At 41.8% G+C, this 15776-nt stretch overlaps 1 protein-coding gene across 2 annotated transcripts in view; it reads left to right on the top strand.

Moving 5' to 3' along the window:
* The first annotated feature begins 11094 nt into the window (after window positions 1-11094).
* The window catches only part of LOC126354364 (POU domain, class 6, transcription factor 2), a 571887-nt gene continuing 567205 nt past the window's right edge, over window positions 11095-15776 (top strand). The window contains exon 1 of one of the 2 annotated variants that reach the window (XM_050003945.1): window positions 11095-11574. The gene's annotated coding sequence lies outside the window, so the exon portion shown is untranslated. The remainder of the gene's footprint in view (window positions 11575-15776) is intronic. The other variant, XM_050003947.1, reaches the window with a different exon arrangement.

Below are 15776 nucleotides of genomic sequence, written 5' to 3' on the forward strand. Positions count from 1 at the left end.
ATGAGAAACCATCACCAAATAGGAGAAACCACCACCCACGTCAGCGCCAAAAATCACTTATTTCTCTAGAATCATTCACCGACAAAGCTAACGGCACTGTCGCAGTGATAACACCGCTTCCCATCAAATGACCGAGTTAAGTGGCGTCGGGCTCGGCTAAAACTCGGATGGGTGACCGTCCGGGTCTGCCAAGCACTATAGGCAAACTAAGTGCACTCAGCCCTTGTGAGGTCAATTGATGAGCCACTTGACTGACGAGGAGAACACGGGAAGTGCCATACACGATTTCGCAGAAATCTCGCTCAATGGAAGAGGGTTCAACATAAGCGAACACGTGTCTCCGCTTATCCGTAGATACTCAATCGTTTCTGATAAAACGATGGTCAATATTTTTTGAGTTATTTTCGTGGTGCTTTATGTGCCTTTTACCGCGCGATATCATCACATGAAGTAGTGGAACAGTGGTTCGCGCTACGGCTTCTTATCTTTGCGACCAGTGTTCGAAACCTGATTATTACTTTTGCTTTTGGTTTTCATTTATACAGGGTGTTCACAATGAGACTCCAACATTTTAATATCCTATATCTTTCTCTTTTCAGATGGTGAACCTGTGAATCCTGAAGGAGCAGACAGAGCAACTCGAGAAGTTTATGGTGTGACAATTTGATACGTCAAGTGGCCGTAGTGGAGCTGCAATCAATTGTTTAGCAAAATGGAGGATATGAGGGAGCGTGCACAAGTGGTCTGGTGGTGTGCAGAGACAAAATCTGCGACCCAAGTGCAAAGAAACTTTCGTCGAGTTTACAACAAAGCGCCCCCGTCGTTGAAGATTATACAGAAGTGGTATGATCAGTTTTTGGCTACTGGGAGTGTTGCGAAAGGGCATAGTGGTGGTAAGCCTGGGTTCAGCGAGCATCATGTGGAACAAGTGCGGCGGTCATTCGAACAATGTCCACAGAAGTGAGTGCGACAGGCAGCACGGTCAGTGCGTGAGGCAGCACGAGAACGTCGTATGAAACGTTCAGCAGTGCACAAAGTGCTTCATCAGCGATTACGTTCGTACGCTTATAAATTGTAGGTTGTGCAATAAATCAAGCCTGACGATCTACCAAAGCGAGAAGAATTTGCATGTGCCATGTTAGATCGCATTGCCGCGGACGAGACATTTTTATTACGCGTGATGTTTACTGACGAGGCAACCTTTCACGTGTCAGGGGCTGTCAATCATCACAATGTGCGCCTCTTGGGGTCCGAAAATCCACATGCACCTAGGGAACACATGCGCGACAGTCCGAAAGTTAATGTGTGGTGTGGTTTGATGAAAAATCGCATTGTTGGGCCGTTTTTCTTTCAGGAGCCGACTGTGGATGGAGCCATCTACCTGCACATATTGGAACAATTTGCCGTGCCACAGATAACAGACCTGCAGCCAAATGTGATGTTTCAACAGACGTTGCACCACCCCATTGGAGCCTTGATGTCCGAAAATTTTTAAATGACGCATTCCCGCAACGATGGATTGGCCGTGGAGGTTCAATTCCTTGGCCCCCACGTTCGCCCGACTTAACCCCCCTCGACTTTTTTCCTTGTGAGGTTGTCTGAAAGACCGGGTATACGCTACACCAGTAAAGGACCTGCAAGACTAGAAACAGCGCACAAGAATTGTCATCAACTCTGCCACACAACAGATGCTCCGCAACACATGGCACGAAATCGATTATAAACTTGATATTCTTCGCTCTACCCGTGGCGCCCATGTCCAAGTGTACTGAACGGTCCACCTGCGTATGAAAACTTGATGAGCTGCTGTATGATTTCCCTGTATTTGTTCGTCAATAAATTGTGTTTCCTCTCAGATTTTATGAGTTCAAATGTTGGAGTTTCATTGTGGACACCCTGTATATCCGTGTCTGTAAAAGATCACCACACAAAATGTATAATGATATTCCACTGTCCTTATTTGTCTACTAACTGTATGTCAGATGAATGAATTCCAAAAAAAAGGGGGAAATCATGTGAAATTGTTTTCCGTGAAATTCCTGTAGTGTATTTTGATTCCTGATCAATTACGAGCGCCAGTTTCCGCAAAGTGATCCATTATACATTGTTTCCCACAAAATAAATGCCGACACGCGAAATTTTCACCACTGTTAAGCAAATTTCTTTCCCCAGTGAAATTCCTACAAAGAAATGTCTCATTGACAAACCTGCCTTCGCATGATGCTTGTGAGGTACGGAAAATTTGTTTCGAATGTCTCTACGATCGGTGTTATCCAAGGGATTGCACCAAATCTTCCTGCAGAATAAACACACAAATATAATACAAGAATTAATAAAAGAATTGATGTGAGAATGAAAGATGAGAATATGAGAATTTAAAAACATTGTTACCCTTCAACATACCATATAAACGAATATTGTATAATAAATGAATAAATGTATGACTCTTATTGTGAAGTCTACTTGTAATTTTACAATTAGTATGGATCCCTTGTATCCATTAATTTTATAATAAATATTCGTGAAGTAACCTTCTACGGACATGAGTAGATAAATGAAAACAATAAAAATAAAATAAATAAAAACAACAATCTGGTTTCGATCATGAGACGCAAAGTTAAGAATCCGCGACGCTAATGTCTGAGTCAACATTTCGTCTGACGATATCTTGCGGTAAAAGGCACATAAAGTACCTCGCAAAAATCTCGAAAATTTTGACCGTCGTTTTTTGTCGGAAACGATCGAGTATCTACGGGTAAACCGAGAGACCTGATGGCCTTTTATTACTCCTCTTCTACAGAGAGAAGTTCCTCAGAAATTGGGTGATGTAACTACTGTATTCTCCTAGTGAGCCGGCCGGAGTGGCCGTGCGGTTCTAGGCGCTACAGTCTGGAGCCGAGCAACCGCTACGGTCGCAGGTTCGAATCCTGCCTCGGGCATGGATGTGTGAGATGTCCTTAGGTTAGTTAGGTTTAATTAGTTCTAAGATCTAGGCGACTGATGACCTCAGAAGTTAAGTCGCATAGTGCTCCGAGCCATTTGAACCATCTCCTAGTGAGAAGTAGCGGCTCCGGTCACGAAAACTGACAGCACACGGGACAGCGGTGTGCTCACGACATGTCCCTCCGTTTCCGCATTCAGTGACACCTATCGACTGAGAATGACATGGCGGTCGGCCAGTAGCGTTGGACCTTCCGAGGCCTATTCGAACGGAGTTTAGTACCATTTATCGACACATATCGAATTACCTATTCCCTAAAACCGTAGATTTTCTTATTTGCAAATCAAAATTTAATAATGTAGTAAATTGGCGAATATTTTAATGTAATGCGTACAGCGACATGTGTTCTAGGATGTCTAAATATACTTCTATTTACATTTATAGTAAATTCAAGGGTTTAATATCATAAAAGAAAACATACTCACAGACAAACGTAGATAAACTATGTACGACCTCTTTATGGAATAGTAGGAATAGTCAAACAAAATAAATGCAGTGTCTAAAATTATGTTTTGTTTGTCGAATGGGCCAAATATCTTTGCAACAGCAATTTCTACAACAGCATAATACGTACCTCTTGTTGCCAGAGATATATCTATTTTTCTATCCCTATTATTTTCAAATCTTGAGCCGAAAGAAACAAAAGTATGAGGCGATTTACAGAACTGTGCTTTCTTACTTAACGCTATGTGTAACGGCACAGGCCATGCTCTCCAAATGAAATAACTAGATACAGTGAATCAACTTGAAAGTGAAAAGCCAAAATATGTACGGAAAAAAGAATGTGCAATAGAAATGACAAAAGAAAAGTTTTGAGAAGCAACAAATGTGTAACAGGTGGTATCCGGTTTAGGACTACGGCATTTTTGCTTCATAAATTTCTTCTAGTTCATCTGAAAAAGTCGACAGAATCCGTCACTTGTTTGAAAACGACGTTTGTTGTTTTGTTACTTCCAAGCGCTATAAAGTACGCCCTGAAAGAGTTTCTTGACATTACCTTATTACACTGAAATCTGCGCAGGAAGACGACTCAGAGAAGGATTGCAAAGTATGTCCTCTTCTGACGTCAGCGCGGGGGCTGTCTGTTGTAATGAAAACTCTGAATACATTTCCAACTGTCCAACTCGCTAAAATCATTTATTCATATTAGATGACCGGTTTCGACAATTCTTTGTTGTCATCTTTGGATCTGCAAAAGTTGAGTCTGAAAATGTTAGGATACAGCAAATAACGTAACAGCTCAGTTAATTATATCCAAAATTTGCAATACATGGAATAGCAACATACCTATATTTATGTCATTACCTAAGTTCCTCCATCAGTGCAGTTATGTAGTGCTATACAATATATGTCCATGTTGGTATCGTGAGCTACGTAAACGGCGTAACTGACAACAAATGCACAAACATTAAATAGCTGCGTTGTTGATACGCATATTGGTATGCATATCTTGGGTGCATTCTTGAAGAAACACCGTATTCGTGCCTGTAGATATCGAACCGTTACAGGATGTACCATAATGTACCGTCATGTGGTACCATTAGCTGTACATAGAGAGCTTTTAAGTAGTTATAGGTTGTGGGAAAACCGGAACAGAAGAGAATCGAAGCATTTGAGATGTGGTGCTATAGACGAATGTTGAAAATTAGGTGGACTGATAAGGTAAGGAATGAGGAGGTTCTACGCAGAATCGGAGAGGAAAGGAATATGTGGAAAACACTGATAAGGAGAAGGGACAGGGTGATAGGACATCTGCTAAGACATGAGGGAATGACTTCCATGGTACTAGAGGGAGCTGTAGAGGGCAAAAATTGTAGAGGAAGACATAGATTGGAATACGTCAAGCAAATAATTGAGGACGTAGGTTGCAAATGCTACTCTGAGATGAAGAGGTTAGCACAGGGGAGGAATTCGTGGCGGGCCGCATCAAACCAGTCAGTAGACTGATGAAAAAAAAGAGGTTGTTATATTGGTAGCGATTTTGTATAAGTAAAAATTTGGTAAGGAACTTTTACGAATGTTTTTGAAATGCTTTTAAAAATTTTCGGAAATAACATAAAAAGATTTATGTATAAATTACTTTTTATGAATGTCGCACATTGGTTTACAGACAATTTTTTAAACATTGTAGAATACTGACTTTGTTTATATGTTATGATAATAAGCATACGTAATTATATGAAATAGTACATCCACGCCTTAATCTAATGTGAGATGATAATATAGATTTGTACTATCAGTGCACCATCTGATGTACTTATATATCACTAAGAGTGTTTACACTGGGATCTGTCACTCGAAATGTGGCGAAGAATGTGAACACTTGTAATCGGCGCAATAATATATATATGTACATAGTCGTTATTTTAAAACTGACATATCGACTTCTAGTACAGCTCATGATACCAACATGGACATACATTGTATAGCACCACTTACTGTACTGAAGGAGAAGATTATGTAATGATCTAAACGTAGGAATGTTGCTATTCCATGTATTGCAAATTTTGGATATGTGTGCTGTATCCTGGCACTTTCGGTCCCATCTTTTGCAGATCCGAAGATGGCAACAAATAATTGCCAAAACGGGTCATCTATATGAATAAATGAGTTTAGTGACCTAGGCATCTGAAAATTTATTCAGTGTTCACAGATTACAAAGTAACAATAATGAAATTCGTACTGGTCGTTTAATTCTAAAGAATATTACCATTGAAAATCAGAAAATGTTTTTAGTGTATCAGGTAATACGTAACCACTATAGCGCCCACAGAAATTCTGTTAAATAACCAATCACGGTATCTATTACTCATTGACGTACAACACTAAAGCTCACGTGTATCACATGTTTGCATGGCATTATGGTTTCGATTTATGGGCCGATAAAAGAGAGTGTAATTGTTGTTCCTATTGCTATGACAGAAATGTCTATTTAAGTGTATCTTTCCTGGTACAGCTGGAAAAGTTTTGGTTCAATTAAGAAGTCTCTGATATACTGAAGATGAGTGAAAAATATTTTAATGAGATTGATATGCGATTTACACCTTACTAAACTCAACTCTCTTTCCTATTAAGGGACGGCAGGGACAGATGTACCTTAATGCTATTTTCGGTGTCACGTAGTGAGTCTCTGATCGCAGGATAAAGCAATGTGCGTCACTTGATAAACTTTTCCCACCGTTGTTTAATGCCATGTTTTTCAATTTTTTCTCCTTTTCGGCGTACCAAAATATATTTCAGACTTTCGCGACACACCTACGTATGGTATTTTTCCCATATGCAAAAGACAACACAGAACGTTTATAAAAAACGTTTCTTATTTATTGTGGAACGACTCTGAGATACAAGTTTATTGCGTAACACTCCTGAAAAGGAACATATGAACATAAACATAAGACATGCACTAAAATAAACTTATTACTCTTAATGAGGAACATAAAAATCTCGCGACACACCTGATCGCGACAGACCAGTATATCGCGAAAATATCTCGCTTATCATAATCATATTTTAAATGTTTAGTTTGAGTAATCGAGATCTTTCTTAACATATCGCCAATCATTTATTGACTACCAGCTGCTCACGTTAACAGGACAAGGTTTCTCGACTGTGCACGTTTCTGTTTCATTTTTTCTCTCATCAAGCAAACCTGTTATCACTCGACCGCCATTCTTTGTGTACCCTTGATGTCACGTGTTAGTTTGGCCTGATATACAGCAGCTCCCATACACTACAGTATACAGGTATCACTGCGTGTCGTTATTAAATATCTCCTGTTTCTCCGTCACCGTATTTGTTTTTGAATGGTTACAGACGGTAATGTTCTTAGTGAAATCACAGGCGCTTATTAGCAGCTTTAAAAGTTAGCAAAAGCAAACGAACTCGCTTTTCACAATTCCAAGTGAGAAGACAATTTAGCCGTGCAAATAAAATTGTGAAGAAGATGTGAAATAAAATGTCTACAGCTAATTAAAGCAGTTATCTGTCACATGAACATTAACAACAGTTTCGGGGACAAAACAGTGTTATCGTGGTTTGTAACGCCTATTCCTACTAGGAAACTTACAGTTAGATACTCTTCAAGCACCTGCTTCACATTGTCTCCTGCACCTCCTGTTACTTGCTTCAGACGGCTTAATGAGTGCTTTTCTTGAGGTGGAATAAGGTTCTTATGATGTATAGACGCAAATTTTTTTGTTGTAAGAAAAGGGTTTTCTGCTACACTTGACGCCTTTGCAACTTTTATTGCAACACATTCCGAGAATTCGATTTGCATGTCTTCTGAAATACAAATTTTTACAGTACTGCTGGGTTAAGACTTTCCAAAGATAAATTACATTCTGTTCTCGCCTTTCAGTAACCTGAATTAGGACTAATTTTTTCGATGTTTACGAAATTTGTCTTCGGAGAAGAGAAAACGGATTTGCCATTGCAGTCTGATATTCAGGAGTTTGGCCAAGTGTTCGCGGCAAAATCTGTGTCTCGTCTCAGGCTGACATCATAGATCAATTCAGTTATTCATGGATTTTACTGATTGCAACGTTAACTTGAGTGGTTTTTGTACAGCCGGAATACGACAACAACATTGTCAGTTATATAATACATTGGCGACATAGTCTTAAAACACTTCGTTGAAGGTATAAAACAGAATTTCCACATCTCTCTTACCAGGTTTTACGTATATCGATACCATTTCTTGTTGGTATTTTTACAGCCTGAAGCATTTTCTTTATCAAATCCGTTTTTAAAGAAGTGTGAAAGTGTGTACTCTCTATCAGAAACTCATGTGAAGAGCAACAGCCGGCTGTGGTGGCCGAGCGGTTCTAGGCGCTTCAGTCTGGAACCGAGTGACCGCTGCGGTCGCAGGTACGATTCCTGCCTGGCATGGATGTGTGTGATGTCCTTAGGTCAGTTAGGTTTAAGTAGTTCTAAATTCTAGGGGACTGATGACCTTAGATATGAAGTCCCATAGCGCTCAGTGCCATTTGAACCTTTTTTGAAGAGCAACAGAAGGTATCAATTTGCTTTCACTGAAATGCAGGAAAATTATTTTTGTTCCTGTATAGGATTTGAGATATTGGGCACATCTGCAAAGCAGAAAATATCATATTTACGTGGAATTAGATTTTCTCTTTCTTCTGGTTTGGCTAAGAACTTATTTGAAAACTATGGCTAATCCCATAACACTGTATACTAGTAATGTGTGGTTTCTAACGAAACAGAAGCAGTTGATATAAATTAATTTTTTGAGAACAACAGCGAGTTACGCGAGGACAAATAAAAAAGCAAACATAGACATTGCATATAAATCAATTCGAAGATAGATGACGATAATGTCTTTGTTACAGAAACAAACCCACAAAAAGCGTTCTGTGTAGTTCGTCCAATCATTAGATGACTAGACTCTTTTCTTAAAAATCTGTAGATTTCATTGGATTATAACGAACTTAATCCCTAGATCATAACAGTTGTCAACCGCAATTATCTGTACTCTGTCTTAAATATTTCAGTGTCCCAACACTTTGAATTTTTCTTGTCAGAAGGTAAAAGAAAGAAATTTAGATAAAAAATGGGGTCTTTTACTTCCTTGCACATTCATGAGAGAAACTACCTTTAATTAGACACTAACTTCTTTTCAAAACCACCTGACGCTAAAGGGAGAGTATTTCGGTGTTTCGTTACCGTTTTTTTCTGCAAAGATATCAATTTTTTCAAATTTTTTCAAATTGGCACAATATTTTGACGAGCATTCGTGATAAATGTGTAGCATAGCTTGGTACAGGTTAATTTCACAGTCAAATCGTAACGTAAACAAAGTCAGTACGTTAAATGTGATGGACATGCTTAGCTAAGTAGCTCATTTGCACCATGACTGTCACAGGAAGGTGCTATAACTGAGATGTGGACTTTACATCACCGCTTATTTTTTCGGGTAGTTCGGCTGTAAGCACTGACATTTATTGTATCACTGCAGGTATCTTTTCATGGGATATCAAATACTGTTAGAAAAGTACTCGGCAGACAAAAACATTGCGAGTATTAAGCTTGTTCGATCCTTTGTATAATGTTGTTTATAGTGTATGTTTACTTTTGAAAAACTGAACTGTTAATTAAATATTTAGGATGTTCATCTTAGATAGGACACCCTCAATACAGAGCGTTCCACGGAGAAACGAAAGTAAGTTAGGATCTGACAACATGAACCATACCGAAGGGAAAGTTTCATTTTAAGAGTTTTCCAGACTGGCATCTCCGAGAGATAAGAACAGCGTACGCGGTAGTAACTTAGTGGAGTACTGCGTACTTTATTATCACTATTCCTTTACAATTTTTTTTATAATTCCATAAAGACGAGGAAATGCTTTTTCGTGTTTCAAATATTTGTGGATATGTTAAAGGAGAACATGTTACATATTCCGATTAGGATCAGATCTGCCTACACGAGTTGCAAAAATATTGAGGTTTAGGATGAAGTTTTGGAACGTGGTTTTTGAAAGGAAATTGACAGTTAAACAGATCAAGAAACATGCAGTTCGGTTCTATTTGCATTCCTCAGAGATTCTAATATTTGTTGTATTTCGGAAACAGTTGACAACAGAGCAAAACATGAAATGCTATCGCGTCTTAGGATGTATCCATTTACGAACGTAGTACGTTGTACATTTATCACGACACATTTGCTTACTGTCAGAAAACAGCGAATTAAAATCTTTTGAAGTCAGCATTTCGAACACAACAGTTTTACTGTTCAACGCTTTGACGGAGACATATTTCGTAGTGGTACTCAGCCATCAATGAATGCTATTCATTGGTCGTTAAAGTAGCTCTCTGTTGTCAGTGGAAGGAGCTCATCTTGCTTTCCCTTTGTCATTTGTAATTTTACGCCTACCGTTATTTCTTTCCAGATATGAGTTTAGTGATTACTTTTCGCGAGTGCCATTTTGTTACTGTTTCTAGTGGTTCTGTTGTGGTGACAAATGTTACAATCGTTACCGAAGAAACGCACATTGTCGCAAAGATTCCTCAGGCAGACTGAGTGACGAAAATAAGTACATATCACATCAATTTGTCTTCTACAAATAGAGAAACTGGAACTACTGCAAACAGCTCGGAGAAACTTCAGACATAGTCGCATATTCGTACTAGAGAACATTTTAATAACAGTTCGGCGAAAAACTGCAGATGGCAAACGGTTGCGGCAGCGAAAATACCCAGCGCAGCAACCACAAGAACAACTGAATGTGGAACAGAGAAAAGAAATTTTGAGGGAATTAATGATAGCAAAATATCTATGGCTCTAAGATAAAAACCGTAAGTGTTGGACGACGTGATAAAAAAAGTCCTTCCACTGTCTTTCCAATAGGGTTTTAATCAATCATTTTGCGGTCCTGAAGCCCTGACGATGATGCCATGACTTAGAAATGAGCACTGTCAAAACAAAAATGTTTTTCAGGTACCGTAAAATTACAATGTAACATTCCTTAAGGCAGTTTTCACAGCCTGTTGCAGTTGAACTAATACGGGCTTAGACAGAAGGCTTCAAAATATCCTGTAGTGTTTATAGGAAGTTGGCAACAATGGGTTGTTACGTTAAAACTGCGTGGCAAGTGGAGTGTGAAAATAAATTAGGAAATGCGACCGAAATAAGTACTATCGCACATTGCACTCGGCAAGACATCGGGGATATTTCGCGACGCCCGATGGTCGGTAGTCGCCCGCGATGCGTCCCGTTGTACTACGAAGGCGCGCCCCTTCGCTCCTTGCGGAGAACGCACACTTTGTTCCCACCCGCGCGCGCGCTCGCCGCCGGCCGGATGTTTTCTGCGCGGCTAGTAGCGCCGAAGAATAATAACTGGACATTACGAATCTAATTATAATTCTCGGTCATGCGCAAACGCGACCCCGTTTGTGCGTTGTACAGAAAGAGGGTTGGCCGAAGAGGGACCCAGGGTGGGGGATATTCATCACGCGCCGCGTGGGGGACGTTGCGGGAGGGCGTCAGCGGGGCGCGCGGGGGGCAGGGGGCGGGCGGCCGCGGCGGAGGAGGGGGAGGGCCGTGCCGGGGAGGAGGGGGTTCCCCGGCCGCCTGCTAGATGGCTCTGTCTTAGCAGCGTGGTGGCGCGCGCTCAGTCGCGTCAAGTGAGCGCTGCGCGGAGGACGCGGAGCCGGCTGCGCGCACGCACAAGCTCCTCCTGCGGACCACCCCCGCCACGTGACCGCTGCCGGTGATGGGACGACGCCTGTGACAGCGCTCGCAGACCACGCTCCACACTCGTGGCGAGCCGGCCCGTCCTCTACGGAGCTCTTCTGACTTGACTTTGGCCGACGAATCACAAGACTCGATCGCTGTTGTTGTTTTTTTTTTTTTATCCCCACCTTCCTCGACGCCGGCGCGCTGTCACGTGCTGAGGCGGAAGTGCAGCGTGTTTTGTTTTGTCGCCGAGTGCGCGCCTGCTGTTGACAGTCGCTGAGACTCTAGCGACGCACGAGACGGACCTCGCCGGAGGAGGGCCGAACGGCGGAGGCGTCGAGGCGACGCGTTGAGCTGGACTCGCAGACCTTCTGTACTTCAGGTGAGTGCTTCGCCGCCGGCGCGTCACGTGTCAGCTGTTCCGCGTTTGCCGTCTCACGTGCGTGCAAGCACGCGTGTGTCTGTGGGTCGTAAATGTTCGTCTGGCGAGCAGCCTCTGTACGACGCCGACGGAGACGGATTAATGTCGATTAGCGCACTGTTCATTAGTGGTTCCGTTAATTGCGGCGCGCAGCAAGACCCGACAGGGGAGGAGGTGCGGACAGTGAGGCGGTAGGAGAGACAGAGAGAGAGGACGAGACCACTGCCTCTCTCACACAACCAGACCACCGTAGCGAACGTAAAAGGCAGGTCCGGCAATTTCACAAAGTCGCGCGCGCGCTCGCACTGCCCGTCCGAATTCCTGCGATTACCGTAATTTAGCTCCGCTATTCAAGTAAGTCCAATGACGCATTTTCAATTATCTGACGCTGCACCCGCCATATATCGCTGATTGCATTACAGAAGTAATTAAACGTAATAATGGCCAACTGGCAGCGTGGCAGTTTACCCCTCTCTCGCGCGCTCTGGCGCCGCGTGCGTTTTGTATGACACTGATTAAACCGCCGCACCGTAATACGAATAACAATATTGACTTTTATGTGCCGCCGAAACCGACACGCCGCCGGTAAAGCGATTCGGTGGAGATCCGTTCCCAAACGTCGCACGTCCATTGGGCGTCCCTTCCCGAGCGGATAATAGCCCTGACAGCGCGACACGCTTGTAAGTTACTCCCAGGCTGGCGGGAAAACATTCCTACCGTATGATAAACATCCGACTCGGTAATAGTACTTATTATACGCCATAGATTTGGCCTGGCTAATTTAGAACTGCATCTCGAGAAGTCGATGGTTGGCAGGCGTGAGAAAAGGAGGCCGAGAGAGGGAGAGGCGGAGGAGTGTTTTGTAATTCCCTCTCGTTAAGCTTCCGGGAAATAAGAAAGTGGGCTCGGTAATTACTGGCCAGAGGAAGCCGCCCATTCATCAGAGCGTCAACTGCTAAAACTCGCTCGCCTGTGTTTTCGCGAAACGGGCACAAATCGTCCCCCGCACGTCCGCTTCGCAGCGCGCACGACCTCACTCTGTCAAACGAACAACCGGTGCACTTTCGCGGCCGTTCCGCAGGCTACAGTGTAATTTCTTCGGACAAGACACGGCGGCTCGCGCAATTACCATGCTACTCGCGCGGAGGGGGGGAGCCTGTTCCCTTTTTGCGCCACGTACTTATCTCCCCCACGCCCCCCCTCTGTCTCTGCCTGTCTCTCTCGTTCCCTCTCGAGGGCCGCGCTGCGCTTTCGAAATAGCCATTTACCTCAGGAAAGCTAACACGATAATCGATTCAGTCAGGAACAATTTAGAATTATTAATGTGTCCCTCCCCTGTGGAGCTAATTGCGAATTGTGTGTGTATGTGTATGTGTGTGAGCGTTTGTGCGTGTGTATGGCATGGGTCCGCTAGGTTCCTCCGGCTCAACAATCCCACGGAGCAGCGCCGTCGCCTCGTGCGTTACTCTTTGTCTTGCGGAGGAGTAATAACACCATTACTCAGCAGTAATAGTGGCCGACGTCACTGCAAGGCGCTCATTATACTTGCGGCTGAGGCTGCGCCCGCCGTCTGTACACAGACCGTTACGACGGCCGGCGGAGGGAGAGCGAAAAGTGCCACCCGAGAGATCTGTCGTAAATAACGCTCTGATCTTGGACTGGGCAGGCTGGGGAGGTTCGAATTCTGCTCTTGACCAAGCATCACGTATCTGCTGGAAACGTGAAGCCACGTGTTTCTGCGGCTAACGGAACTGTATTCGTCTGCTGAACACCTACGCCCGTACAATAGAATGCACGCACGTGAAACAAGCACCCCTTCACTGTAGTATAGTTGCTATTATACAGTTGTTATTTCTGAACAACTTGCTCTTATTTAGTAGTATATATACTTTTCATTTTTACTGCAAAAATTATTTCTGCAAACAGCGCACCACGAAAAATGTATCAGGCGCTTAGCACTAAAAGGCAGACTTGTGGTCCACATAGATTAGAATAAACCTCGTAGCCAAGTGAACCACGTAGTTTCTTACTTCTGTTAAGATCAGCGTCTTTTCTTGCATCCCAAGTAGCTTTTACAGAAATTATCTTTGACAAATTAGCTACAGTCAACATATATTTCCAACACGCTCTAACAACGCCATTGGAAAGAAAGTGCTTTACTGCTATCTAAAAAAAAAGATATAGATACACAATTGGTTGGAGTTTTATTGTTATACAAACCTCAACAACGTACTAGCAGATCGAAATGTTTTATTAGACGGAGAAAAAACGGCATATGTCTTTCAACTTAATCGCTGTTTTTGTAGCCATGTTCCCACAATTGTAATTTCAATTTTGTAAAATCTATGAAGGAGGCAATTCATATCATTTCTCTTCTCTTGTGTGATATTACGAAATGATCACGTATAGACGTAAAGACAGCGCCAGGACAGCACCCACACATGTAAACACAAGGTAAGTCACATATTTTTGTAATATTACTAAACTGAAATTCTTAACATGATTACGAGGTGTCATGGATACAGGCAAAATACGCAGTCGAACAGACGAAATTGAAATTTATTTATACTCCTTAACATTTTGGTTTCCCAGACAACAAAACTTCTGTTAAGAAGCTCAAAATATTTAACTCAAATGTTCATGCTCGTCGCTACCTTGGTCACACGCAACTCATTGCAGATGTGCGTGTTGTGTAATACATGTAAGTTAAATGTAATGATGGAATAATAATGTTCGAATGACAAGAAGAGAAAACTGTCCGTATAAAATTCCTAGCAAGTTCCATAGCTGTCTGTATACGTTTATTCCATTAAATAGAGCTTGTCTTTGTTGGAAAATGCATCAAAGGAAAAGAAATGTGTTTTTTTATTATTACTTGCAGCGGCAGAGTTGGTGTTGACGCCAGAGAAGTAACACTTTTTGTAATTATTAAGCACAAGGTTAGTACAAATGTGACGCTATGGGTCTTTCCCATTTTGTGCAGACCACTGACATATCACTCAATTGTTGTTTCCCCGCGCACACGTTTATTCTGAGGATAATTTCTAATAATATAGTGCTACGATAACGTGTTCAAAATCGCACAGTTCTTCGCAATTTCGTCACGCCGAATAAGCAGTTTTTTTAAACGACTGCTAAATCAAATTTGAGCCTACACGAGCAAACGAGTGCTTTGGTGAGCTCCGATACGTTCCCTGTATAGGCCAGTGATGATTTTCGGCACTGACAGTGATACTAGTGCTGGAATTTTTGTTTTACTGTAAACAACACAGAAAAAGCGCTCGTAGGATGTATATAAAATTGTACTTTCCTTGCCGGTGTGATGATACCCATTACATTTTTTTTCGTCAAACGACTAGAAACTCAGTCTTGCACTCGTAGACGCGAGAAAGTCCTTTGCTGAGGTTACTGATAAATAAATCTATATTAACTGCCTGTTTTAATAATTTTCAGGTATCTTGAAATGATTGGCAATAGCCTGTATGGGAACATTCTTACTGTTGCATACAGTCAAGTCAGACCATCCCACGTCACTGCCGTCAACAGTAAAACACATTTTACAGTCAACAGAAAAGTGCATTGATACAGTTCACTAATCTAGGCACACTGTCAAAATCAGGGTTACAACCGTGTGGAATTCACTCCGTGTATTTCATTGATGAGCTTTGATATATGTTTAGTTACAATTAAAAAATCCATATTTGAATAATGCGTGGTACCTTTTTTATTCTGCGAATGTTAAGAGTTGAAAAACACAAGTACGGAATAAATCTGTAGTCATTTTATATTTTATGCGAGAGAGAGCATTTGAATGTAGAAAAAGTAATTTTAAAAAGTATGTAAAATCTTCTGTATGTTATGCGCCTTAGTTTTTGAAAAAAAATAGTCATATTACGTATAAACATCACAAAGCTTTATTGTTTTGTAAGTGGTTTCGACGATATGTCATCGTGGGGTAGACTTAGGATTTTAAAATGATGTAATATATTACATGTCCATAATTTTAAAATATGCTATAAATCTATTTAGCTCAGATGACTGGATCTGGAACACAACACTCAGCCCACTTATTTGCGCGGCAGTATATACACGTTTGGCAAATTTTAAAATCACGGATATGTAATATTTTTACGCCGTTTTAAAATTTTTAAGTCTACCAGACG

Source organism: Schistocerca gregaria, chromosome 3 (assembly GCF_023897955.1).
Source record: "Schistocerca gregaria isolate iqSchGreg1 chromosome 3, iqSchGreg1.2, whole genome shotgun sequence".
Classification (NCBI taxonomy): Eukaryota; Metazoa; Arthropoda; class Insecta; order Orthoptera; family Acrididae; genus Schistocerca; species Schistocerca gregaria.